The sequence below is a fragment of the Aegilops tauschii genome, chromosome 3 (genome assembly GCF_002575655.3).
Source record: "Aegilops tauschii subsp. strangulata cultivar AL8/78 chromosome 3, Aet v6.0, whole genome shotgun sequence".
NCBI lineage: Eukaryota > Viridiplantae > Streptophyta > Magnoliopsida > Poales > Poaceae > Aegilops > Aegilops tauschii.
Window position 1 is genome coordinate 7262959 of NC_053037.3, and position 25331 is coordinate 7288289.

The window sequence follows — 25331 nt, forward strand, 5'->3', positions numbered from 1 at the left end:
TGGCCTTTAGTTAAAACAGTGTGAAATAGTTTCACTACTCACGCCACCTGGAACACCACAGTGTAATGGTGTGTCCGAACGTCATAACCATATATTATTGGATATAGTGCAATCTATGATGTCTCTTACCAATTTACCACTATCGTTTTGGGGTTATGCATTAGAGACAGCTACATTCACGTTAAATAGGGCACCATCAAAATCCGTTGAGACGACGCCTTATGAACTGTGGTTTGGCAAGAAACCAAAGTTGTCGTTTCTTAAAGTTTGGGGTTGCGATGCTTATGTGAAAAAGTTTCATCCTGATAAGCTCAAACCCAAATCGGAGAATGTGTCTTCATAGGATACCCAAAGGAGACAGTTGGGTACACCTTCTATCACAGATCCGAAGGCAAGACATTCGTTGCTTAGTATGGATCCTTTCTAGAGAAGGAGTTTCTCTCGAAAGAAATGAGTGGGAGGAAAGTAGAACTTGATGAGGTAACTGTACATGCTCCCTTATTGGAAAGTAGTTCATCACAGAAATCTGTTCCTGTGACTCCTACACCAATTAGTGAGGAAGTTAATGATGATGATCATGTAACTTCAGATCAAGTTACTACCAAAACTCGTAGGTAAACCAGAGTGAGATCCACACCAGAGTGGTACGGTAATCCTGTTCTGGAGGTCATGTTATTTGACCATGACGAACCTACGAACTATGAAGAAGCGATGGTGAGCCCAGATTCCGCAAAATGGCTTGAGGCCATGAAATCTGAGATGAGATCCATGTATGAGAACAAAGTATGGACTTTGATTGACTTGCCCAATGGTCGGCGAGCCATTGAGATTAAATGGATCTTCAAGAGGAAGACGGACGCTGATAGTAGTGTCACTATCTACAAAGCTAGAATTGTCGCAAAAAGGTTTTCGACAAGTTCAAGATGTTGACTACGATGAGAGTTTCTCACTCGTATCTATGCTTAAGTCTGTCCGAATCATGTTAGCAATTGCCGCATTTTATGAAATCTGGCAAAGGGATAAACAAAACTGCATTCCTTATTAAAGAAGAGTTGTATATGATGCAACCAGAAGGTTTTGTCAATCCTAAAAGTGCTAACAAAATATGCAAGATCCAGCGATCCATCTATGGACTGGTGCAAGCATCTCGGAGTTGGAATAAAAGCTTTGATAGTGTGATCAAAGCATTTGATTTTATACAGACTTGCGATGAAGCCTGTATTTACAAGAAAGTGAGTGGGAGCACTACAGCATTTCTGATAAGTATATGTGAATGACATATTGTTGATCGGAAATAATGTAGAATTATTCTGCAAAGCATAAAGGAATGTTTGAAATGAGTTTTTCAAAGAAAGACCTCGGTGAAGCTGCTTACATATTGAGCATCAAGATCTATAGAGATAGATGAAGACGCTTGATGAGTTTTTCCATGAGTACATACCTTAACAAGATTTTGAAGTAGTTCAAAATAGAACAGTCAAAGAAAGAGTTCTTGCCTGTGTTACAAGGTGTGAAATTGAGTAAGACTCAAAGCCCGACCACGGCAGAAGATAGAAAGAGAGTGAAAGTCATTCCCTATGCCTTGGCCATAGGTTCTATAAAGTATGCCATGCTGTGTACCAGATCTATTGTATACCCTACACTGATTTTGGCAAGGGAGTACAATAGTAGATCACTGGACAGCGGTCAAAATTATCCTTGGTGGAATAAGGATATATTTCTCGATTATGGAAGTGACAAAAAGGTTCGTCGTAAAGGGTTACGTCGATACAAGTTTTGACACTAAATCTTGATGACTCTAAGTCTCGGTCTAGATACATATTGAAAGTGGAAGCAATTAGCTAGAGTAGCGCCGTGCAGAGCATTGTAGACATAGAAATTTGTAAAATACTTACGGATCTGAATGTGGCAGACCCGTTGACTAAAATTATCTCACAATCAAAACATGATCACACCTTAGTACTCTTTGGGTGTTAATCGCATAGCGATGTGAACTAGATTATTGACTCTAGTAAACCCTTCTGAGTGTTGGTCACATAGAGATGTGAACTATGGGTGTTAATCACATGGTGATGTGAATTATTGATGTTAAATCACATGGCGATGTGAACTAGATTATTGACTCTAGTGCAAGTGGGAGACTGAAGGAAATATGCCCTAGAGGCAATAATAAAGTATTATATATTTCCTTATATCATGATAAATGTTTATTATTCATGCTAGAATTGTATTAACCGGAAACATAATACATGTGTGAATATATAGACAAACAGAGTGTCACTAGTATGCCTCTACTTGACTAGCTCGTTAATCAAAGATGGTTATGTTTCCTAGCCATAGACATAAGTTGTCATTTGATTAACGAGATCACCTCATTAGGAGAATGACGTGATTGACTTAACCCATTCCGTTAGCTTAGCACTCGATCGTTTAGTATGTTGCTATTGCTTTCTTCATGACTTATACATGTTCCTATGACTATGAGATTATGCAACTCCCGTTTACCGGAGGAACACTTTGTGTGCTACCAAACGTCACAACGTAAATGGGTGATTATAAAGGTGCTCTACAGGTGTCTCCAAAGGTACTTGTTGGGTTGGCGTATTTCGAGATTAGGATTTGTCACTCCAATTGTCGGAGAGGTATCTCTGGGCCCACTCGGTAATGCACATCACTATAAGCCTTGCAAGCATTGTGACTAATGAGTTAGTTGCGGGATGATGTGTTACGGAACGAGTAAAGAGACTTGCCGGTAACGAGATTGAACTAGGTATCGAGATACCGACGATCAAATCTCGGGCAAGTAACATACCGGTGACAAAGGGAACAACGTATGTTGTTATGCGGTCTGACCGATAAAGATCTTCGTAGAATATGTGGGAGCCAATATGGGCATCCAGGTCCCGCTATTGGTTATTGACCGGAGACGTGTCTCGGTCATGTCTACATAGTTCTCGAACCCGTAGGGTCCGCACGCTTAACATTACGATGACAGTTTTATTGAGTTTTGATGTACCGAAGGAGTTCGGAGTCCCGGATGAGATCGGGGATATGACGAGGAGTCTCGAAATGGTCGAGACGTAAAAATCGATATATTGGACGACTATATTCGGACTTCGGAAAGGTTCCGAGTGATTCGGGTATTTTTCGGAGTACCGGAGAGTTACGGGAATTCGTATTGGGCCTTAATGGGCCATACGGGAAAGGAGAGAAATGCCTCAAAAGGTGGCCGCACCCCTCCCCATGGTCTGGTCCGAATTGGACTAGGGAAGGGGGGTCGCACCCTTCCTTCTTTCTCCTTCCCCCTTCCCTTCTCCTACTCCCACAAGGAAAGGAGGAGTCCTACTCCCGGTGGGAGTAGGACTCCCCCCTATGGCGCGCCTCTCCCCTTGGCCGGCTGCGTCCCCCTTGCTCCTTTATATACGGGGGCAGGGGGCACCCCAGAGACACAACAATTGATCCTTGAGATCTCTTAGCCGTGTGCGGTGCCCCCCCTCCACCATATTACACCTCGATAATACCGTTGCGGAGCTTAGGCGAAGCCCTGCGTCGGTGGAACATCATCATCGTCACCACGCCGTCGTGCTGACGAAACTCTCCCTCAACACTCGGCTGGATCGGAGTTCGAGGGACGTCATCGAGCTGAACGTGTGTAGAACTCGGAGGTGCCGTACGTTCGGTACTTGATCGGTCGGATCGTGAAGACGTACGACTACATCAACCGCGTTGTGATAACGCTTCCGCTGTCGGTCTACGAGGGTACGTGGACAACACTCTCCCCTCTCGTTGCTATGCATCACCATGATCTCGCGTGTTTCTTTGAGGTCTTCCAGTAGGGTGCCGCGCTTCTCTGTCTTCACCACAATATCGTCTACGTAGACGTGGGCATTTCTGCCGAGTTGCTTGAGGAGGCATTTCTGCATGCAACGCTGAAAAGTGGCACATGCATTCCTCAAGCCGAATGTCATAGTCAGGTAACAGAAAGCTCCGAATGGTGTGATGAAGGCGGTCTTCAGGCGGTCTGCTGGGTCCAACTTAATCTGATGGTATCCTGAGTAGGCGTCCAAGAAACTCAACGGCTCGCATCCGGCTGTGGAGTCTATCACTTGATCAATCCGTGGCAGAGCAAACGGATCTTTGGGGCAGGCCTTGTTGAGGCTAGTGTAGTCTATACACATACGCCATTTGTTGTTCTTCTTCAACACCAAGACTGGGTTGGCAAGCCACTCTGGGAAAAACACTTCCATAAGAAAGCCGGCAGCAAGGAGCCGGGCTATCTCTTCTCCTACGATTCTTCTCTTCTCTTCTGACAGTCGGCGGAGAGGCTGCTTCACCGGCTTCGCGTCCGCTCGGACGTGTAACTTGTGCTCGGCGAAATCCTTCGGAACACCCGGCATGTCCTTTGGGGACCATGCAAAGATGTCTCGATTCTCACGGAGGAAGTCGACGAGCTCGCCTTCCTATTTACTGTCTAGGTTTGCACCAATGACTGCAAACCTCTCCGGGTTCTCTGGGTCCAGAGGTATCTTCTTCATCTCCTTGCCGGCTGGAAGGAGCCCTGCGCATCATATTCCTTGGGGTTGGGGGACAAGGTAGGCTGCATGTCGTCCATGGCCACAACTCGCTCCAGCATCTTCTTCTCTTCTGCCACTATGAGGGACTCGGCCAGCCGGCCGCTGGCTGCAGCGCACTCGATGGACTTCTTGTAGTCGCCGGCTACAGTGATGATCCCCTTCGAGCTCGGCATCTTCATATTCAGGTAGGCGTAGTGGGGCACAGCCATGAACTTGGCCAGAGCAGGTCGGCCAAGCAAGGCGTGGTAAGGGCTTTCCAGATCCACTACCTCGAACCAGATCGCTTCTCGGCAAAAGTGATCCTTGTCCCCGAAGAGAACATCCATCTTGATCTTGCCGATCGGGGAACAGGACAGGCCGGGTACGATGCCATGGAACACGGTCCGGCTTGGCATGAGCTGCTTCGCCTTGAGGTTCAACTTCTCCATGGTGTCGCAGTACAGTATGTTGATACTGCTTCCGCCATCAATCAGAACGCGGGAGAATCGGGCAGCCCGCCTCTCCGTTGCGAGGGTGACATCCAACACCAATGCGTAGGAGCCAGGGGACGGCATCACCTCTGGGTGATCGGCACGGCTCCAATTGATAGGCCTTTCGGACCAATGCATGAACTCGGGGTTGCTGGAGGCGACTGCGTTGACCTCTTGGTGCTATCGGCGCCGGCTGCGCTTGTCTTCAACCTGGCTCGTGAAGACGACGTAGGCGGCGTGCCCATCAGGGAACTCATCTTGAATGGCTCTGACTGCTGGTCGAGCAGCCGGCTGCTGGGGGGCTGGAGGCGGCGGGCCGGGAGGCGGAGGCGGCACCAGCCCCTCGCCCTTGGAGATCCGTGTGAGCCAGTGGCACTTTCGGGTCGTATGGTTCGACGGCTTCGCGCCGCTGTGGAACTTGCAGGGGGCATCGAGCATCTGCTCGTAGGAGAAGGCCGGCTGCCAAGCCGGCCTGCCGCCCTTCTTCTTGGGAGCGGGCCGTTCTTCGGGCTGCTCATCTTCGACTGTGGCCACCTACCGACTGGTGGAAGGCGGCATAGGGGCCTTGCGCTTGTGGTCGTTCTGGTAGGGGCGCCGATTGGAGTCGCCAGCCGGCGTCTTGGGAGCCGGAGCGAGCACCTTCCCAGAGGCGTCCACTCGGAGCTCGCTCTTCATTGAGGAGTCGGCCGTGGCGTACTTCTCTGCAATGACCAGCAGCTCGTCGAGGGTAGCCGGCTCGTCGTAGAGGAGTCGGTGCTTGAGGAGGGTGCCCTCTCAGCACCCGGCGGTGAAGTATTTGATGGCTTGAACCTCGTGCACCCCCTCGCAGGAGTTGCAGAGCTCGGCCCACCGCGTGAGGTAGTCGCGGGTCGACTCGCTGGGCCCTTGGACGCATAAGGAGAGCTGGCGGGGCTTGGGAGGTCGCTTGTACATGCTGGTGAAGTTGCGGACGAAGACTTCCGTGAAGTCCAGCCAGCTGTTGACGTTGTAGGGCTTGAGGCTGTTGAGCCAGGTGCGTGCCGTGCCTTGCAGCATGAGAGGGACGTACTTCACGGCTACGTGCCTGTTGCCGTTCGCTATGCTGACAGCGGTAGAGTAGTCGATGAGCCAATCTTCCGGCTTCACCGAGCCGTTGTACTTGGGCGTGTCTCTGGGGAGCGAGAACCCTTTGGGGAAGGGCTCGTCGCGGATGCGGGGGCCAAAGCATGGCGGGTTCTTCTAGCGCCAGGGATCAAGCTAGGCGGTCGATCCGGTGGCGGGCGTCGTTCTCGCCGACTCCTTCGCGGTGGCCTAGTCGGCCACCAAGAGTCGGATGTGTGACAGGCGGCGGGGTGGGATATCTCTCCCCACGAGGCGGGGGAGGAGGCGGATTGCCATGGCGCTCCACTGCTCGAGGGCGGCCTTCCGCGTCGCGCTCGATGGTGATTCGAGTCCGGCTGCGGCTAGCAGCCGGCTCCTTGTCTTTCCTTGCGCGGGTGCCGCTCGCAGTCGGCGACCGGGATGTCGCGGCGTGCTCTCGGCGTGGGGGAGGACTCTCAGCGCGGGCGCCGGCTTCATGCCGTTCTGCGGCCGCGTCGATCAGCTGCTGGATGCGCCTTGTCATGTAGGGGAGCTCATTAGCCCCCAGCCCATCCAGCTCTTCTGCGGCCGCATGAGCGGCTCGCAGATTCTCGAGCGGTGTGGCGTAGACGGGGCGGTCTGCCCCCAGCATGCTGGCGATGGCCGCGCCGCGCTTCTTGACGAGGCCGGCTCGGCTCGGCCCGGCATGAGGCGGCGTGCCAAAGGCAGCGCGGTCGACTTCGCGCTGGTGAGCCTCGGTGAGGCGTCTCATGGAGGCTATCGTCTGACCCTCCGCGATGAGGGCGAGGCGGCGTGCCTCCAGGGTCTCGGCGTCGGCGTCGGCCGGGATGGGGACGGACAAGTCATGCATCGCCGCTTGTAGGGCGTCGTGGGCGTTCTCGCCCAAGTCGGCGACGTGGCTGATGACCAGCACCTCAGTGACAGCGCTGCTGCCGCTGTCAGCTCGAGGGAGAGGGTCGTCGAAGACTACCACGTCGGAGGGGTAGGCGTCGAGCGATGCCGTGTCGGAGTCGACAAGCATCGGGTCGGTGGAGCCGACCGACTCCAAGTCCACAGCAAGCTCGCTGGAGACGTGAAGCTGGTCAAGGAGGCTGACGAGGCGGCTCTCGGGGTAGTCCGTGCCCGCGTCGGACGCAGGCTTGTCGGAGATGCAAGTCTCGCCAAGAAGATCGGCGAGGCAGCTCGCTGCGCAGGCGTCGTCGACGCCTATCAGCGCGTCGGGGCAAGCACCATCGGGCGTAGCAGGCTGGCTGCGCTCGCGGGGGAGGAAGAGGGTTCCCGTCTAGAACAGGTCTCCGGACGACGGTGCACCTGGCCCCACGGTGGGCACCAAATGTCGGGTGGTAGGTGTGACATATGCCAACGGGTGGCTTATCATTGTGGGAGCCAGTAAAACATCGCCGGTGCCTGGAAACGGGATGAGGCGAAGACATGCACGCCGGCGGATCTTACCCAGGTTCGGGGCTCTCCATGGAGATAACACCCCTAGTCCTGCTCTGCGGGGTCTCCGCATGATCACTAGATCAATACAAGTAGCTACAAGCGCTCCTTGAGCTGTTTGGCTAGAGGAAGAAGAAGGGCAAGGCTAGCTCTCCTTTTCTCTCTATGTGGTGTGTGGAATTCTATGAGATCAACCCTTTGCATGGGTGTCCCGGGGGGTTTATATAGGCCTACCCCCAGGGGTACAATGGTAATCCGGCTGGGCGCGGGTCCCAGCCATCAGCGTATATGCTCGTCGGCTTCTCCGCCGGTCATTGGGGCCCGCCGACTGGTGGGTCCCGCCGGCGGCCGGCCTCTTGGCCGACAGGCCGGCCCCACCGCTTGGGGGCTTTGTCGGCGGCTGGTTACTGTCGCCTCGCCTCTGATGACGAGAGCTTTGTTGAGGTAAGCGTGGCTACAGTGTCACCGCCTAGCGGGCTCCCACTGTAGCCTTACCTCGTCTTGTCTCCTTAATGAGGCACATGTTTCGAGGAAGGGAGGTAGCCGGCTATTGGGAGCCGGCCACACCCCTGGCCGACTAGAGGAGGCCAGGCCGCCTTCGGGTGTCTCTCTGGCAAAAGGGGCCCGCCGCCTACGGGCCGTACTGGCGCCTGTCGTGGGTGACATCGAGGCCAACACGGCTACAGTGCCGCGTCGGACGGGGGATGGCTGGCCCGTACGGCGCCCTGTGGCCATGCCTGTTCCGGGATTCGGGGGTAGTGGGCTGTACTGCGGCCACACCCCATCCTATCGCCGTTATGTGGGTACAGTCTTAGTGGGTGCAGTCTTGGCCGGCTTCTGAGAGCCGGCTTTCTTCATGGCCGGCTTCTGGGAGTCGGTCCTCTCGTATCTTTCTTGGGGGAGGTTTCTAAGGCTGGGTCGCCTTCTGGGAGTCGGCCCTGGGGATAGCCGGCCGGGGGAAGGCGGCCCTATGCTTTGTATGCTTGAAGGCTTGAATGGCCTGATAATTTTTCGAAGAGCCAGGGGGAGTCGATTAGGCTACCCGTGGCCATTTACTCCGACAGATTAACTATAAAATTATCTTTTACAATCCTCATACACCTCACTCGAATATATGTCTTTCAGGCATTGACCCTCTATCAAGCGGGTGGCCTCTAGGACGTCTTCAAAATAAAGCTCCGGTGCGTGACGGTCCTTGCCCTTGGATGGACTCTGAGGTTGTCCTGGATTAGGGGGTCCTCGGACAGCCGGACTATATCCTTTAGCCGGACTGTTGGACTATAAAGATACAAGATTGAAGACTTCGTCCCGTGTCCGGATGGGACTCTCCTTTGCGTGGAAGGCAAGCTTGGCAATTCGGATATGTAGATCTCCTCCCTTGTAACCGACTCCGTGTAACCCTAGCCCCCTCCGGTGTCTATATAAACCGGAGGGTTTAGTCCGTAGGACAACAACAATCATACCATAGGCTAGCTTCTAGGGTTTAGCCTCTACGATCTCGTGGTAGATCAACTCTTGTAATACTCATATCATCAAGATCAATCAAGCAGGAAGTAGGGTATTACCTCCATCGAGAGGGCCTGAACCTGGGTAAACATTGTGTCCCCCGCCTCCTGTTACCATCCGCCTTAGACACACAGTTCGGGACCCCCTACCCGAGATCCGCCGGTTTTGACACCGACAGACTCTTCGACGCAACATCGATGGCCTTCATCTTCCCCCAGAATGTCTTGACATGGGCAAAGGCCATCCGTGCACCCTCAATGCACGCCGACCGCTTCACAGCGTCGATACGTGGCACCGCATCAACGAGCCGCTGCACCAAGCCGAAGTAGCTATTCAGAACAGGCTCAGTCGGCCACAGCCGGCTTATGACGTTCTTCATGGCAGAGCCGGACATCCTATGAAGCTCGGCCCATTGAGACATCTGTTCATTTAGCAACAGAGGGCGCTTCGATGCGCCAAATTGTGACCAGAAAAGCTTCTCCGTTGCATACCCCTCTCGCTCTTGGTAAAACTGCACCGCATCAGAAGAACTCTTCGGTCAGTCTAAAAACTCGTCCGGAGAACTCCACACCTGGTTAAGCTTAGCATAGTTTGGATCGCCGAACTTGGTCTGTAGCAAAAAGGGCTTACCGGCCGCAATCTCCCCAGCTTGCCGGATCTCCTCACGGGCTGCTCTGGATTCAGACCGCGCTTCTCTCGCCTCTTGTAAGGCCCTGTCAAGTTCCACCGTTTTGGCTTCATTTTCCTTCTCAAGAAGTTCACAGCGGCTAGCAGCATTTTTTAATTCGAGCGCCATCGTGGATATCTTCTGCTCGTCTTGGCGCCGAGCAGCTTGTTCGACTTTTAGCTCAGCCGATGCCTTTTCGACAGCCGCATTACTAAACCGGGCCTGCTCCTTGGCCCGGGCCAGCTCCACCCAAAGAGTTTCAACGGCGGCAGCACCATCTGCAGTCATGCATATTCCAGTATATAACCTTCAGCGTCATGCTTATATCACAAAAAATGTATAGGGACTGCCCCAAATATATACCTTGCGACTCGTCAAGACGCATATTGATTAACGCAATGTCATCCCCTGCCACATCAAGCTTCCGCTGCAGCTCGGCAATATCCATAGTCTGGGAAGTAGCCAGGGGGGAAGCAGCTTGTGTTCCAGTTAATCAGATTAGTCCTTGAATATTTCTTCTTGATCCTCCGTTCGCCTCCCATGGGAAGCCAACCCGAGTCTCAGGGGCTACTACCTATACACAGGTGCATCTTTGCAAATAAAATATAGCTGAAAACATTACATTACAAACCTCAAAGCCTCTTAGCAGGCTCATGAAGGCTTCATTCAATCCGCCTTTCGCGGACAGAATCTTCTCAACCACCGTAGCCATCAAGGTACGCTGTTCCTGCGAGACAGATGCTTTTTGCAGCATGTCCCTCAAGATATCCGGCGCCGCCGGGTCTCCGGAAACCGCTAAAGGAGCACGACCATCCTTTGAAGAAACCCGTCTCCAGAATCATCATTGGCTGAAAACCGGATAGTCCGAGGCCTTCATTATTGGCCCCCGAATCCCGAACGATTGGACGTCCACCTTCGGGTACTGCCTCCTTCATCCCCGGCCACGGGCTCCGAACCGCATGCGTCCGTGCCTATCAAATCTGATTGGGCGCCGATCATGGAGTGTTCCTCCGCGGATATCTTTCAGCACTCGCCCTTGGGCGATGTGCTAAATTCATTAAGGTCTCTCTCCTTGTCAGGAGGTCCTTGGCCGAACTGTGTCCGGCCTAAGTGGGAAGCGGACGATGAAGAAATTCGTTCCCCACCCACCACCCACTTAATAGCCACTGTCAACGACTTATCCGACATGCTCGATTTCGGCTCCGAAGAAATCGACGGTATGGACGACGATGCCGGAGAGGAACAGGAACCACCGCCCACAGGGCGCTGGACAGCCACTTCATCACACGATATATATATATATATATATATGGTGGATACACCCAAAGAAAACAATGACGAGGAACGGAAGGATGCAGCGAAGGATAGTCCCCTCGAGAAGCAACCAAAGCGACGACGTAGGCGCCGCTCCAAATCCCACCTCGGCAAAAACAGCGACAACAGCGCAGGAAAGAATAATACCCTGGTCGACTCCAAAGGAACGACGACCATGGGGACCCGGCGATAGAGCAGGATGAACCAGCGGACGGCGAACATAGTACAGAGCCGCTGTCCAATCACGGCGAAGCCGAGGGTAAAGCTAATCAACCTGCCTCCGGAGAGGAGAATAGTCCGGACGACGATGCACACATCATCCCGGATAGGCACATGGAGCAAGAGAATATCCATAGAAGGCTTATTTGCCACCGCAAGGAGTCTAAAGAAGCAGAAGCAAAGGCTTAAGGCCGCGCAAAATACACTCAATAGTAGATGGAACAAAGTGCTCGATGCTGAAGAAAAGTACGGTGGCAGTCGCCACACAAAGAGCTATCCAAAGCGCAAGCTGCTGCCTGAATTCGATGACGAGGCTTTAGAGCCTATACAGCCGAAAAATAAAACTACCGATCAGCCGGATCGACCACCCCGTGGCCGCGATAGGGCGGCTAACGATGTCGCACACAAGTCAGCACACGATTCACGTAAGGACTTGTATCAAAAAGCCGGTATGACCAGGTCCATCTACGGATCTAGGAAGCGTGCTCCGGCGCAGAATCAAAACCAAACAATACAACCGTCAGAACGCCATGACACATCCAAATACAGGGGTGCAGCGCACCCCCTATGCTTCACCGATGAGGTGCTGAATCACGAATTCCCAGAGGGATTCAAACCCGTGAACATAGAGGCGTACGACGGAACGACAGACCCTGGGGTCTGGATTGAGGACTTTATCCTTCATATCCATATGGCTCGCGGAGATGATCTCCACGCCATCAAATACTTGCCCCTCAAGTTGAAAGGACCAGCTCGGCATTGGCTGAAGAGCCTCCCCGAAAACTCAATTGGAAGTTGGGAAGAGCTTGAAGATGCTTTTAGGGCTAATTTTCATGGGACCTATGTCCGACCTCCGGATGCAGACGATTTAAGTCATATAATTCAACAGCCCGGAGAGTCAGCCCGAAAGCTTTGGAACAGATTCCTCACTAAGAAGAATCAAATCATCGACTGTCCGGATGCCGAAGCCTTAGTGGCTTTCAAACACAGTGTCCGGGACGAATGGCTCGCCAGACACCTCGGCCAGGAAAAACCGAGGACAATGGCAGCCCTAACAAGCCTTATGACCCGCTTTTGCGCGGCCGAGGATAGTTGGCTAGCCCGTAGCGGCACCAGCGACCCAAGCACATCCGAAGTCAGGGATGGCAATGGAAAACCACGACGCAACAAAAGCAAGCATCGAAACAATGAAGATAGCCCAGACAACACGGCGGTGAACGCCGGATTCAGGGACTCACGATCCGGTCAACAGAAAAAGCCATTCAAAGGCAGCAGAGATGGACCGTCCAGCCTAAACAAGATTCTAGACAGATTATGTCAGATTCATGGCACCCCCGACAAACCTGCAAATCATACCAACAGAGAATGCTGGGTCTTCAAGCAGGCCGGCAAGCTAAACGCCGAACACGAGGGGAGGGAGACACCAAGTGAAGACGAAGATGAGCCTCGCCAGCAAAACACTAAGGGACAGAAAAAATTCCCACCAGAAGTCAAAACAGTGAACATGATTCACGTAACGAAGACGAGGAGCAAACGCGCACTCCGAGACGTATGCGCCGTGGAGCCCGTCACCCCCAAGTTCAACCCCTGGTCGGCCTGCCCGATCACTTTCGATCGCAGGGATTACCCGACTAGTATCCGGCACGGAGGATCGGCTGCCTTGGTGCTAGACCCAATAATTGACGGATAGCATCTCACCCGAGTCCTTATGGACGGCGGTAGTAGTCTTAATCTGATATATCAGGGCACAGTCCGCAAAATGGGGATAGACCTGACAAGAATTAGCCAAAGCAATACTACCTTTAAAGGAGTAATACCAGGCACAGAGGCCCGCTGCACGGGCTCTCTAGTACTAGAAGTTGTATTCGGTTCTCCCGACAACTTCCGAAGTGAAAAGTTAACCTTCGACATCGCTCCATTCCGAAGCGGCTATCAAGCACTACTCAGAAGAACGGCATTCACTCGTTTTAACGCAATACCGCATTACGCTTATCTTAAGCTTAAGATGCCCGGTCCACGTGGCATCATCATAGTTAGCGGAAACACAGAGTGTTCCTTGTGTGCGGAAGAATGTGTGGCGGCTTTAGCAGCCGAACACTGAATGGCCTCTCCAACCAGAATAAATGATCGGTCGTCAAGACCGCGGACACGGCTAGACGAGTCCGGCGCACCACTGGTTATAACAGCTCAGATAAACCTGAGACTGGGTATATGGATATACCCCCATAGGTGGCACTAGGGGCTTCCCGCATGTAAAAAAGAACTATTGTTCGGCTTGACCTTATTTAGATTGAATTTTAATGGTCTATTAAGAATAATCAATTTTTCGCATGAAGACTTTTACCTAAGTTTTTCTCTTTTACAGATGACAATCGTGCTACACCCTTCCAGGATACGGCACAATGGAGACACAGGCGCAGACGTGCAGCAGGGCCCCGCTCAAAGGTTTCTTTTTAGATTAAGACCCTGTGTAAACCTTTCTTACTATCTCTTGTTGCTTCACACCCCCCGGATACTCAACACAACCGAGAGGGATGCTGGCGTTATTGGCATTTCGCCACGTCAGACAAATGCACGTACCTGGAAATTCAGGGTTCATTATCAAGGGCGTTACTCCACCCGGTATATTTGGTAAAGTCCGAATACCTTAGGGAGTGTTCGGCGTCGCGAGTTTGGCCTTATATGCATCAGCTCCGAATCATGTCTTTGGTCAATAGTTGGGTTAGCCCGGCTCCCGTGTTTTGCTACCTTACGTTCCGCTCTATCGGCTAAGGTGGCACCGGGAGAACTACTGCAATTGTGCTCTGGCTCATCCGGATGAGCACCTCAGTAGAGAAAGCCGAAAACTGACTGTCATGATAAAGCGCGAGACTGGTCAACCACTCGATGACTCAGCGGAATATTCGTGATTCCTCCGCATTAACGAAGGGCCGGTTTCCCGGTCATGTATGTATGTGCCCCGTACTCGGATGAGCGCGGAAGTACCAGGGGCTATATAGTAGCCCCACCGTCAAACTCCTATGGCTAAGTGAAAGTGTTAAAGCAATATAGTCCGATTGCCTTGTACTCGGATGAGCACGGAAGTACCAGGGAGTCCTGGATTAGGGGGTCCTCGGACAGCTGGAATATATCCTTTAGCCGGACTGTTGGACTATAAAGATACAAGATTGAAGACTTCGTCCCGTGTCTTGATGGGACTCTCCTTTGCGTGGAAGGCAAGCTTGGCAATTCGGATATGTAGATCTCCTCCCTTGTAACTGACTCTGTGTAACCCTAGCCCCCTCCGGTGTCTATATAAACCGGAGGGTTTAGTCCGTAGGACGGCAACAATCATAATCATAGGCTAGCTTCTAGGGTTTAGCCTCTACGATCTCGTGGTAGATCAACTCTTGTAATACGCATATCATCAAGATCAATCAAGTAGGAAGTAGGGTATTACCTCCATCGAGAGGGCCCGAACATGGGTAAACATTGTGTCCCCCGCCTTCTGTTACCATCCGCCTTAGACGCACAGTTCAGGACCCCCTACCCGAGATCCGCCGGTTTTGACACCGACAGACTCTTCGCCGCAACATCGATGGCCTTCATCTTCCCCCAGAATGTCTTGACAAGGGCAAAGGCCATCCGTGCACCCTCAATGCACGCCGACCGCTTCACAGCGTCGATACGTGGCGCCGCATCAATGAGCCACTACACCAAGCCGAAGTAGCTATTCGGAACAGGCTCAGTCGGCCACAGCCGGCTTATGACGTTCTTCATGGCAGAGCCGGACATCCTATGAAGCTCGGCCCATTGAGACATCTGTTCATTTAGCAACAGAGGGCGCTTCGATGCGCCAAATTGTGACCAGAAAAGCTTCTCCGTTGCATACCCCTCTCGCGCTTGGTAAAACTGCGCCGCATCAGAAGAACCCTTCGGCAAGTCTAAAAACTCGTCCGGAGAACTCCACACCTGGTTAAGCTTAGCATAGTTCGGATCGCCGAACTTGGTCTGTAGCAAAAAGGGCTTACCGGCCGCAATCTCCCCAGCTTGCCGGATCTCCTCACGGGCTGCTCTGGATTCAGACCGCGCTTCTCTCCCTCTTGTAAGGCCCTGTCAAGTTCCACCGTTTTGGCTTCATTTTCCTTCTCAAGAAGTTCACAGCGGCTAGCGGCATTTTTTAATTCGAGCGCCATCGTGGATATCTTCTCCTCGTCTTGGCGCCGAGCAGCTTGTTCGGCTTTTAGCTCAGCCGATGCCTTTTCGGCCGCCGCATTACTAAACCGGGCCTGCTCCTTGGCCCGGGCCAGCTCCGCCCAAAGAGTTTCAACGGCGGCAGCACCATCTGCAGTCATGCATATTCCAGTATATAACCTTCAGCGTCATGCTTATATCACAAAAATGTATAGGGACTGCCCCAAATACATACCTTGCGACTCGTCAAGACGCATATTGATTAACGCAATGTCATCCCCTGCCACATCAAGCTTCCGCTGCAGCTCGGCAATATCCATAGTCTGGGAAGTAGCCAGGGGGGAAGCAGCCTGTGTTCTAGTTAATCAGATTAGTCCTTGAATATTTCTTCTTGATCCTCCGTTCGCCTCCCATGGGAAGCCAACACGAGTCTCAGGGGCTACTACCTATACACAGGTGCATCTTTGCAAATAAAATATAGCTGAAAACATTACATTACAAACCTCAAAGCCTCTTAGCAGGCTCATGAAGGCTTCATTCAATCCGCCTTTCACGGACAGAATCTTCTCAACCACCGTACCCATCAAGGTACGCTGTTCCTATTAGACAGATGCTTTTTGCAGTATGTCCCTCAAGATATCCGGCGCCGCCGGGTCTCCGGAAGCTGCTAAAGGAGCACGACCATCCTTTGAAGGAACCCGTTCACCCGTCTCCAGAATCATCATTGGCTGAAAACCGGACAGTCCGGGGCCTTCATTATTGGCCCCCGAATCCCGAACGATTGGACGTCCACCTTCGGGTACTGCCTCCTTCATCCCCTGCACCGCTTGTTGATCAAGAATAACCCTCCGAGATGTCACTTCGGAGTCGTCCGCCTTATTGGGCGAGGAGGTCGAGGGAGGCGTCTCGCTTTCCATCATCTCTGGGAGGAGATCTCCCGAAGAATAGGATTGCCCAGAAAAACTCTGTGCCGGACTGTAAAAATACACAGACACGTTACGTATCTCTTCGGTAACATGAAAGGAACGGGACGCCATCAAAGTACCCCGGATTCACTTACGGTTTGGTTGAGGGCTTGTCCTCATGACGGAGCCGTTCACTGGCGTCGCCTTCCAATCCCGAGCCGCTCAACGGTGGCATCTTGCCTCTCTTGGGAGACCGCCCCTCCCAACCTTCAAAGGCGGCCCTTTTCCTCCTGAATGGAGAAGGGATACTGGCTTCTCTTTCGCCTTCGTCTTCGGGCGAGGAAGTGTCGATTTCTCCAGACTCAGTATCTAATTTACCGCCGGAACGAAGGTCATCCCGAGTCTTCTCACTCTCCACCTTGCCCTCCCCTGCCGGCGCCTGATGCGGTGCTGGTGCCAGCATCCTTGTTAACAAGGGGTCCGCTGAGTCTTCGGGAAGAGGGGCCGGACACCTAATCCGTTCCGCTTTCTTTATCCAGCCCTGGAAGAAGATGGTTTGCTCAGTGTCTTACCACAGAATATCTGATTATGAGGTGTTCGGCGGATGAGTACTTACTGGGGTGTCCGGATGGTTACAGTCTAGGCCAGTATCTTCGGTGGTGTCCGGCCATTGTTTTCGTCTCCCGAAGAATAATTTCCACATTCCTTCATGCATAGTGCCGAAGAAGTGCTGAAGAGTCCGTGGCCCTTCTGGGTTAAACTCCCACAGACGGAGTGTCCGTCGCTGGCACGGCAGGATCCGGCGAACCAGCATTACCTGAATAATGTTGACAATATCGATATCCTTCTCTATAAGGCTTAGGATGCGACTTTGCAGAGTCCGCACCTCGTCAAATGATCCCCAGTCCAACCCCTTATTAATCCACGATGCAAGCTGAATTGGGGGGCTGGATCGAAATGCAGGCGCAGCTGCCCACTTGGAACCGCGGGGCTCGGTGATATAGAACCACTCCTGCTGCCATAAGTTGGAAGATTCTTTGAAAGATCCTTTTAGCCAGACAGCGCTGGCAAGCTTGCTCACTAAGGTGCCACCGCACTCCGCCTGCTCCCCCTCTATCATTTGTGGTTTCACATTGAAGGTCTTGAGCCACAAGCCGAAGTGTCGAGGAGTTTGGAGGAAGGCTTCACACGTGACGATAAATGCCGAGATGAGAAGAATAGAGTTCAGGGCGAGGTCGTGAAAATCTAATCCGTAATAGAACATGAGCCCCCGAACAAAGGGATTGAGGGCAAACCCTAATCCTTGGAGGAAGCGAGAATATCGAACGCTTCCTCCCGTGCCTTAAAATTTGCCTATTCCCAAGGAGGTGTACCCTGAGGACGGTTGGGTTACCCACGCTCGTGTTGATAAAAGAATCCCTTAATAAGGGGACACAATCTCTGCTTGTATAAGACGTGTCAATGACAACCACGTTTCGGAACGTGGGGCCGCAGGCGAGACAACAGTTCAAAATTACGACCGGACAGATATGACGTCATCAGCAGATTGGACTCGCAGAGTATTATATTCTCTCTGCGGTTGTGTGTGGTGTGTGTTACAGGTCCGGATACAATCATCACGTCCGGAGACTATCTTAGAGTTCGGAAAGGGGAACCCGCTTTGCAATGCCGAAGACAAATCTGCGCGCCGGACTCCTTGTCATTGAAGCTAGGTTCAGGGGCTACTGAGGGAGTCCTGGACTAAGGGGTCCTCGGGTGTCTGGCCTGTTAGCCATGGGCCGGACTGATGGGCTGTGAAGATACGAAGACCGAAGACTGCACCCATGTCCGGATGGGACTCTCCTTGGCGTGGAAGGCAAGCTTGGTGACCAAATATGTAGATTCTTTTCCTTTGTAACCGACCTTGTGTAACCCTAGATCCTCCCGGTGCCTATATAAACCGGAGGACTTAGTCCGGAAAGGACAGATACTCATTACCATAGTCATACAGGCTAGACTTCTAGGGTTTAGCCATTACGATCTCGTGGTAGATCAACTCTTGTAATACTCATATTCATCAAGATCAATCAAGCAGGAAGTAGGGTATTACCTCCATAGAGAGGGCCCGAACCTAGGTAAACATTGTGTCCCCTATCTCCTGTTACCATCGACCTTAGACGCATAGTTCGGGACCCCCTACCCGAGATCTGCCGATTTTGACACCGACAATCATCTTATAATGCTACCACCGAACTAAGCAAAATAAGATGCATAAAAGATAAACATCACATGCAATCAATATAAGTGATATGATATGGCCATCATCATCTTGTGCCTTTGATCTCCATCTCCAAAGCACCGTCATGATCACCATCGTCACCGGCGCGAAAATTTGATCTTCATCGTAGCATCGTTGTCGTCTCGCCAACTATTGCTTCTACGACTATCGCTATAGAGCAAATACATGGCGATTGCATTTCATACAATAAAGCGACAACCATATGGCTCCTGCCAGTTGCCGATAACTCCGTTACAAAACATGATCATCTCATACAATAAAATTTAGCATCATGTCTTGACCATATCACATCACAACATGCCATGCAAAAACAAGTTAGACGTCCTCTACTTTGTTGTTGCAAGTTTTACGTGGCTGCTACGGGCTAAGCAAGAACCGTTCTTACCTACGCATCAAAACCACAACGATATTTCGTCAAGTATGTGCTGTTTTAACCTTGAACAAGGATCGGGCGTAGCCACACTCGATTCAACTAAAGTTGGAGAAATTGACACCCGCCAGCCACCTGTGTGCGAAGCACGTCGGTAGAACCAGTCTCGCATAAGCGTACGCATAATGTCGGTCCGGGCCGCTTCATCCAACAATACCGCCGAATCAAAGTATGACATGCTGGTAAGCAGTATGACTAGTATCGCCCACAACTCTCTTGTGTTCTACTTGTGCATATAACATCTACGCATAAACCTGGCTCTGATACCACTGTTGGGTAATGTAGTAATTTCAAAAAAATTCCTACGCACACGCAAGATCATGGTGATGCATAGCAACAAGAGGGGAGAGTGTTGTCCACGTACCCTCGTAGACCGAAAGCGGAAGCGTTATGACAACGCGGTTGATGTAGTCGTACGTCTTCATGATCGGCCGATCCTAGTACCGAACATACGGCACCTCCGCGATCTGCACACGTTCAGCTCGGCGACATCCCACGAACTCACAATCCAGTAGAGCTTCGAGGGTGAGCTTCGTCAGCATGACGGCGTGATGACGGTGATGATGAAGCTACCGACGCAGGGCTCGCCTAAGCACCGCAACGATATGACCGAGGTGGATTATGGTGGAGGGGGGCACCGCACACGGCTAAGAGATCAATGATCAACTTGTGTGTCTCTGGGGTGCCCCTCCTCCCCCGTATATAAAGGAGTGGAGGAGGGGGAGGAGGCCGGCCTCCTAGGCGCGCTCCACGGGGAGTCCTACTCCCGGTGGGAGTAGGATTCCACCCCTTCCAAGAGTAGGAGTAGGAGGGAAGAAGGAGGAGAGAGGGGGAAGGAAAAAGGGGGGCCCCCCTTCCTTGTCCAATTCGGACTAGAGGGGGAGGGGCGCGCGGCCTGCCCTGGCCGCCCCTTCCTCTCTCCACCAAGGCCCATGAGGCCCATTACACTCCCCGGGGGGTTCCGGTAACCCCCCGGTACTCCGGTATATGTCCAAACTCACTCGGAACCCTTCCGAAGTCCAAACATAGTCATCCAATATATCGATCTTTATGTCTCGACCATTTCGAGACTCCTCGTCATGTCCGTGATCATATCCGGGACTCCGAACTACCTTCAGTACATCAAAACACATAAACTCATATTACCGATCGTCACCGAACGTTAAGCGTGCGGACCCTACGGGTTCGAGAACTATGTAGACATGACCGAGACACGTCTCCGGTCAATAACCAATAGCGGAACTTGGATGCTCATATTGGCTCCCACATATTCTACGAAGATCTTTATCGGTCAAACCGCATAACAACATACGTTGTTCCCTTTGTCATCGGTATGTTACTTGCCCGAGATTCGATCGTCGGTATCTCAATACCTAGTTCAATCTCGTTACCGGCAAGTCTCTTTACTCGTTCCGTAATACATCATCCCGCAACTAACTCATTAGTTGCATTGCTTGCAAGGCTTCTAGTGATGTGTATTACCGAGAGGGCCCATAGATACCTCTCCGACAATCGGAGTGACAAATCCTAATCTTGATCTATGCCAACTCAACAAGTACCATCGGAGACACCTGTAGAGCACCTTTATAATCACCCAGTTACGTTGTGACGCTTGGTAGCGCACAAAGTGTTCCTCCGGTATTCGGGAGTTGCATAATCTCATAGTCATAGGAACATGTATAAGTCATGAAGAAAGTAATAGCAATATACTAAACGATCAAATGCTAAGCTAACGGAAAGTCAATCACATCATTCTCTAATGATGTGATCCCGTTAATCAAATGACAACTCATGTCTATGGCTAGGAAACATAACCATCTTTGATTCAACGAGCTAGTCAAGTAGAGGCATACTAGTGACACTATGTTTGTCTATGTATTCACACATGTACTAAGTTTCCGGTTAATACAATTCTAGCATGAATAATAAACATTTATCATGATATAAGGAAATATAAATAACAACTTTATTATTGCCTCTAGGGCATATTTCCTTCATGAACTTCTAGCATTTGTCACTCCTCATGTTACAGCAGCCATGAATGAATCCTTAGAGAAGGATTTTACTGTCGAGGAGGTGAAGATAGCCTTATTCCAAATGACCCCGTCCAAAGCACCCGGGATTGATGGATTCACGGCCGGTTTCTTTCAGAGAAACGGGAGTTTGATAGGGGAAGATGTGACGGCGGATGTGTTGGATTTCTTAAATGGTGGTGAGCTTCCTTTGGGACTAAATGATATTGCTATTACAGTTATTCCCAAGGTACGCAATCCCCAAAGAATTTCACAGTTTCGGCCCATTGCTCTTTGTCCCGTACTGTACAAAATTGCCGCTAAAGCTATTACTAACCGACTACGGAGTATGATGGATGAGATCATAGGGCAGGAGCAAAGTGCCTTTGTGCCAGGACGCTTGATCACTGGCAATGTTCTTGTGGCTTATGAAAGTATACATGCAATGAAGAGGAAAAGGAGAGGAAAAAATGTTTCATGCGCGGTAAAACTAGATATGCTCAAAGCATATGACAGAGTTGAGTGGCATTACCTTGAGGCGATGATGACTGGACTGGGTTTTTGTGATTCGTTTATCAGACTCATTATGAAGTGTGTTTCGTCAGTTAGGTTCTCGGCCAAGGTGAATGGTGCTCTCCTTCTGTTCTTTCAGCCAACTAAAGGACTTCGTCAGGGGGATCCAGTATCTCCCTTTTTATTTCTCATTTGCGCTGAAGGTTTTACATCCCTTCTAAACAGTTATGGTGGCCCGGCAGTTGATCGTGGAATACGTGTGAGTGTAAACTCACCCTGGGTGAACCACCTGCTATTTGCAGATGACAGTCTTCTTTTTCTTGGTGCTCACTTGCAGAGTGCACGCAGATTGCATGACATTCTTCGGATCTACTCGGACTGCTCGGGACAAGCTGTGAATAAAGAAAAAAGCTCAATCTACTTCAGTCCGAATACAACTGCACCGGTCCACGAGGCATTGAAACAGGAGTTGGGAATTTTTCTTGAAGCTTTCATGGAACGTTATTTGGGCCTACCAACAGCGGTGCGGCGCATCACTAGTGGTTCTTTCGAGCATATCGGAGGAAGAAGCCGCATTAGTATGCATGGATGGGCAGAACACTACCTGGCGTGTGCCGGGAGGGAGGTACTTCTAAAATCTGTTACACAGTCCATTCCCACCCATAGCATGAGTTGTTTCAAGCTGACAAAGAAGGTCTGCAAACAGCTCACATCATCCATGGCAAAATTCTGGTGGAGTAGCTCTACCGACAGGCGTTCTCTGCATTGGATGTCTTGGGAGAAGCTGTCCACACCAAAAGTACAGGGCGGGATGGGCTTTCGGGAGTTTGAGAAGTTCAATCTGGCGCTTCTCGGGAAGCATGGGTGGCGGCTCCTAACCCATCCGGATACCCTCTGTTCGAGAGTTCTCAAAGGAAAATATTTTCCTAATGGAGATTTCATGCAGGCTAATGCTCCAGCTTCTGCCTCTGCAACATGGAAGGCGATCATAGCGGGGCGCACAACATTGCAAACAGGTCTAATCAAGAGGGTAGGCAATGGCGAGTCAATTTCTATTTGGAATGACACTTGGATTCCTTCCACCACCTATCTCAAGCCTACAGGACGGCAAGGGACCGATCATATCGAGCGGGTCTCTGAACTAATCGATCACCAGTCTGGTACTTGGGATGTTCAGGTAGTGAGGCGAAATTTTCTTGCACCCGATGCCGAGGCAATACTAAATATCCCAATTCGGCTCAATGGTGGAGAAGATGTCCTAGCGTGGGCTCTTGAAAAATCCGGTGAATACACTGTGAAATCAGCTTACCGTGCCCTGGTGACTCGAGACGAGCTGCGTGCTCTAGAGGAAGGGACAGTAGTGGAGACTTCAACGTCGGAAAAACAGTTGTGGACCACTCTTTGGAAACTCAAGGTCATACCTAGAGTTCGGGTTTTCTGGTGGAGGGGGTGCTCCGGGGCATCCTTCCAGATTATGCTACATTGCACTATCGTCGTATCCGCACCACATCGCTTTGTGATCTATGCAAAGCCATGGACGAGGATCTGATGCATGCCTTGGTCCTTTGTTCTCATGCTAAGGCTTTCTGGACAGCAGCAAAAGAAGTCCTTGGGATCAAACTTCCAAGGCTACACCCGCACACATGGGCGAGGGACCTAGTGGTGGATACTATGTTCTCAGATTCAGAGAGATGCAAAATTATTACGATTATGTATTCTATTTGGACCACACAGAACAAATGGACACATGATGAGGAAGGGTAGAACCCAATGCAGGCGATTAAATGGGCCCGAGATGATCTAGCTCTTTTGGAGCTTCCGAAGGACCATCGCCAATTGCGTACTAGCCAAGGGTGGATTCCACCAGCTCCGGGCTGGATCAAAATCAACACGGACGGGGCGATTGACAGCCAAGCTCGAACTGGAGGTGCAGGGGGGTGGCGCGCTCTCATCTCTCCTTCATGGGTGCTTGGAGTAAGCCTTTGCCCGGTGTCACGGATCCCTTCATTGCTGAAGTTTTGGCCATGCGAGAAGGTGTTATATTTGCACAATTGAGGGGCTACTCGCATGTGGTAATGGAGGTTGATTGCCTAGAGGTCGTGAATCTCTGGAACTCGCATCACAATCTCAGGTCGGTTGTGACGCCTATCTTCGATGAAATCAAGGGAAGAGCCATGGAGTTTGCTTCTTTTTCGGTTCGGCACATCAATAGGAAAGCCAATGTTGGGGCTGACTTATGTGCTAAACATGCTACTGCTTTATCAGTTTCAGATTGTTGGTTGGAGTCTGCTCCTCCTTTATAGCTGCAAGCCTTATGGCTGATTGTAACATAATTTCTATTATGCAATAAAGATCCCTATTTCTAGTCCCAAAAAAAAAGGTTGCTGGAGAACTTATTTATCTACATGTGATATTTTTCCTTTAGTTATGGTAGTTGTACTTATCTTAACAAATATAGATTCTACACATCTTAAAGCATGAACCGATGAAGTAAATTGCTAAGATGCTACATGTTTCACCTTACAAGATGTAGAGATGTACACATATGACAGACTTATAGAAGAATAATCGGACCCACATATGTGCCAAACAAGTAGTACACACATTAAATATGATCATTCCAAAGAACTAAAATCGGGGACAACCCACGGACGGAGCTGATCCCTAGACTAGCATGCAACCATTGGAGGACTCTCTTGATCGTCTAGATTAATAGCGGGAATGTGCACCCTCTATCTTCCTTGTTCTCTTGATTGTCCATTCTGCTAATACAAACCCTCGCCTCTCGTTCCCCACAAGATCCCCACACAGGTTCCCGGGCAGCTCAAGAAATCGCGCCGAGGTTTCCGCCCGGAGGGTTAGGAATCTGACCTTGCGGCAAGGAGCTGGGCGGCTGTGTGCCATCGGGAGAGTTTGCGGACGCATCAATCATGGGATCCCGCCGACGACAGGACGCGGCGGCGGCTGAAGTGGATAATAGCAGGACCGGAGATAATACGTGTGTCACGTATATTCACATGTGTTTTATCTTCAGATGAAAATATGTAGAGAAAAAAAGCAAAAAAGAACTCCATGCACATATAAATAACTTTTCAAAGAGAAATTGGCCAAAGTAGCAATTTAAGAGTTAACTGTTCTATAACAATTTTCCTTTCTTATGCAACTTAGTAATGGAGGTTCTTTTTACGTTACTAAATAAGTTGTGATGAAAGTGAAAGTTACGTAAAAACTTGATCGGGCCTCTCTCTCTCTCCCTCCCTCTCTCTCTCTCTCTCACTCACAGGAAGGTCCTTCGTGCTTGCTTCTAATCCACGTGCCCAGTGTCTAATGAAGCAAACAAGATGACTCGTAATGGTAGATGTTCTAGACCCTTAGTGGTACGTTTTCCAGATCTGGCTCGACTTGGCACGAAGGCCGTCCTAGCACCATACTCATTTTGATCATGTGGCATTCGACATCGTCGCTCAACCCCGATTACCGACGCCTCCTATTTTCATCGCGTGCTCATTTGTTTATGTGACTATGACCTATTTGATGGGCTAATGCTACCAACAAGTTAAAACAAAGTGAAGCCACCCAACATGTATATATATATATATATATATATATATACTCCCGTGAAAAGAGAGTGGCTTATATAAAGGAAGAAATCAATATTTGCGCAGATGAAGGTTGGTGGAGAACTTATTTATCTACTTATGATAAATTTGCATTAGTTATGGTAGTTGTAATTTTCTTAACTAATATAGA

The 25331-nt window shown here is 50.7% G+C and overlaps 1 protein-coding gene across 1 annotated transcript in view; it reads right to left on the reverse strand.

The window, feature by feature from the left end:
• The window catches only part of LOC109760976 (peroxisomal membrane protein PEX14), a 59049-nt gene extending 34483 nt beyond the window's left edge, over positions 1-24566 (reverse strand). The window contains exon 1 of the mRNA XM_073509790.1: positions 24548-24566. The gene's annotated coding sequence lies outside the window, so the exon portion shown is untranslated. The remainder of the gene's footprint in view (positions 1-24547) is intronic.
• Between the last annotated feature and the right edge of the window lie 765 nt (positions 24567-25331).